This window comes from Saccopteryx leptura, chromosome 3 (assembly GCF_036850995.1).
Source record: "Saccopteryx leptura isolate mSacLep1 chromosome 3, mSacLep1_pri_phased_curated, whole genome shotgun sequence".
NCBI lineage: Eukaryota > Metazoa > Chordata > Mammalia > Chiroptera > Emballonuridae > Saccopteryx > Saccopteryx leptura.
This window is the reverse complement of record NC_089505.1, coordinates 168842850-168846673: the sequence shown is the minus strand read 5'-3', so window position 1 is coordinate 168846673 and position 3824 is coordinate 168842850.

The following is a 3824-nucleotide window of genomic DNA, read 5'->3' as shown; positions in this document are numbered from 1 at the left end:
TTGTCTTAATGTCTTTCACATTGCCTTTGTTTTATAAACGTTGTTTTCTAAGCATTGTATATTTAGATTGCAGAACAACTTGAAAAAATACTTTTTTAAAATGGGCATTATTAAAAATGTTTTAGTGAATCTGTTAACTTTATTAAGGAAGATTGCTTTGTGCCCACCACCTCATGTAGAATAAAATCAAGTAATACAATCTTAAACAACAACAACAAAGCAAGCACATTTGAATGCCCAAACATCATCTTGTAGACTTTTATTTTGTTCTTTCCTTTAATCAAGCTCAGTGTTTTTCAGCCCTTATTATGACTAAGAATTAGGGCTGTATACCCATTTCAGAAAATTTTCAAGGATGATTTTGAGATATGTAATATTGCTCCTTCAGGCTGACTTTTAAAATCTAGCCCCTAGTTCAGATATGACCCTTTGGCAGACTAGGACTGGGAGGCTGCCAGTTTCTCCTGTGGTCACTGTGGTGTCATCCCTTTCTTTGGGCAAACAACCCCCCTCTTTCCTGCACTCTAAACCTGTGGTCTAAATGGGGATAGCCATTTTCTCATATGACTGCCACCCTGGCCCCTGTGATTGGTCCAAGAGATTAACACATGGTTCAAATTAGAACATCACAACTCTGCCAGGATTTGTGAAAATAGAGCTACAGAGATGCATACATACTTTCTTCTTTCTGGTTATGATGCTCTGAGGGTGTGAGCCTGGAGACACTAGTGCTTCTTGAAGAAACAGACAATCCTGATGGTGCTAGAGCCTCTAAATTTGGTCTTTCCTCAGACCAGCTCTATTCTGCCCTTTTCATGATCTAGCTGTGTGAGTCAATAGATTTGTTTTCTTTTCTTCTTTCTCTTTCTTTCTTTCCTTTTTTTTTTTTTTTTGTCTTCTTTTTTTGAGATAGAGAAAGGGAGAGATAGAGAGAAACATGAACTCGTGCCATTGATGGCTTCTCATATGTGCTCTGATGGGGGCTCCAACCGGCAACCAACATGGAGCCAGTGACCTCTGGATCAGTAACCGGGGATCAAACCAGTTACCTTGGTGCTCAGGGCTGATGCTCTATCCACTGTGCCACCACCAGGGCAATTTGTTTTCTTCAGCAAAATTGAGGTTTTGTCTCATGGAATGAAAGAGTTATGATTAAACATATCAATGAAATATTTTTTTATTTTTATAATTCACCTGAAAGGAAGTATGATATAATAGAAAGCAGTCTGGGCTTGAAATAATATTCAAACTTTGACTATTATGAAGTACTAAGTACCTATTATTGACATATGGTGTTGGAATAGAGAGTGACAGGGAATTGGCCCAGGACCAAGTGGTTCATTCAGCCCAGCTAAGGGATTAGGCAGCTTGCTGTCGGGACCCAGATAAATCAGAATTGTCTTCACAACCAAGGTAACCTAATCTATTTCATGCCACCCATTCCCCATCGAGTTGTGGGGACCCATCTTGTTTTAGCCCTAGGCCTACAGGCATGGAAGAGTCCTTGCTATCCTTCCAGGGCTGAGCTGACCCTAAGCACCAGCATGATGTCAGTCGTAAACAGGCTGTTTACAATTGTACAGATACAATTGTTCACAGGAAATGTGAAACTTTTGAACACCAGGGGCAGGGCTAAAGAGTAGGAGCATTTAAAGCCCCATAGAACTAGGTTTTAAATCTGTTATTTACTGACTCTGTGAATTCTCTGAGTACTAAGTTTTTCTATGAAGTGAATATAATAATTTTTTTTTTGTTGTATTTTTCTGAAGTTGGAACGGGGAGGCAGTCAGACAGACTCCCGCATGTGCCCAACCGGGATCCACCCAGCATGCCCACCAGGGGGCGATGCTCCGCCCATCTGGGGTGTTGCTCTGTTGCAACCAGAGCCATTCTAGTGCCTGAGGCAGAGGCCATAGAGCCATCCTTTGATCCAATGGAGCCTTGGCTGCGGGAGGGGAAGAGAGAGACAGAGAGGAAGGAGAGGGGGAGAGGTGGAGAAGCAGATGGGCGCTTCTCCTGTGTGCCCTGACCGGGAATCGAACCCGGGACTCCTGCACGCCAGGCCAATGCTCTACCACTGAGCCAACTGGCCAGGGTCTATAATAATATTTTTATGTTAGTGCTTTTATAAGTACATATTAAATTAAATCTGGAAAGTATATGGTATAATGCCTGCACATAGGTGGCACTTAATACATGTTGTGTGGTGATAATGATGATGGTTTATGATGATAAATGATGGTAATATTTTGACTAACTTATTTCCATTTTTTTCAATACAGAAATACAGCATGGGTAAGGGCTTTTTTCTCCTCAGGACCATGGGATGACTCATTTCTGGGATCTGTGTGTTTTTATGAGCCAAAGTGCTCGAACGATGGAAGTGCTTAGTTTCATTCAAGAAATTTAAATCGTTATTATTTGTTTTTGTCTTGTTTCTATAGTTCAGTTTACGTTTTGCAAAATAAAATGTAATGGAAGCATACTTTTAAAATATCTTAGATCCCGATTTGAAGTGGTATTCTCTCCTATATTGGAAACATACTTCCAAATTGTTTCTACTGGGTTCTGATTTTTTTCAAAAGTTTAAAGTGTTCTTTATATTTTTCAAAGGTAAGGCACTTTTTCCTATATTAGTGAAACAAAAATGAAACTATCACATTTCCCTGAAGAGATGTCTTGAGGAAAAGCAGATCCCGGAGAGGGTATTATTAGCTGCCTACTTCTTATAATTGAGGCCTCTTCTCAGACAACTCTGCTGTTTAATCTCAGCTCTAACCAATAACCCTTTTCTCTTTTTGATCAAGTCTTTAATTTCCTTTGAAAGATTTTCTCAGATTTCAACTATGACTGAGAGGATTTTCATTTTACCCTAACCCTTTAATGGCTAAATCTTGCATATCCATTGTTTCAAAAAAGGATATTTCTGTTCATCTAAGTAAATAATTCAAAGATTAAATCTTCTTTTTTTTACCTTTTATTGCTGAAATGAGGAATTATTTGAAAACTTTTTTTGCTAAATGATTATCTTGTAAAAATCAGGTACAATTAAGCATTTACAAAAACCAATCTCAGACTACTATCAATTAACCACAGCAATATAGACCAAAGCACAATTTTACTGAAAATTGATAAAATCTCAAACCTGATTTTGGCCATTCTTTTACTTTCTTCCAAGAAAGTGTATTTTAATTGTTCAGTATAGTTTTCCTAACAATCCTTAAAAAGCCTTCTAATTTTAGGAAGAAATAAAATATTCATAAATAGGTGACAGGAAAAGAAGAAAGAGGTGACCAGGATGACACAAAAGTCTAAGGGTAAAACTTACTGCCATTGATATTTAAATATTCAAGAAAATGTGATTCTTTTTAAAAACATACAAAATAATAGTAACAAATCAGCTTTTGCCAGATTCTTCTACAGGCTTCAATAAAACTTCAACTTATCTCAATCCTAACTATACACCTTGCCTGGCTCCCAAATCTGGGTTAAGTTTTGTGTATTAAAGACTTTGGCTTCATCCAAAGAGAAGGTCTGGCCTTTGCCTTCATATTCTGGGAGGTATTTTGTCATAGGAGTATCTTTGTTTAGCTCAGGGGATGGCCACACCATATTTTAGGGTAAAGCTAACCACATCTGACAACCTTAGGGTAGAGGCTGGCCACACAAGAAATACTAACCATATGACTTAGGGTTAGGGTCTTTGGATCATGCAGTATCATTGAAGACTGAGTTAACCCACATGGAAATCAATCAATCAATCATATTTATGTAATGGTACTAATGAAAACTGGACACCAAAGCTCAAGTGAGCTTCCCTGGTT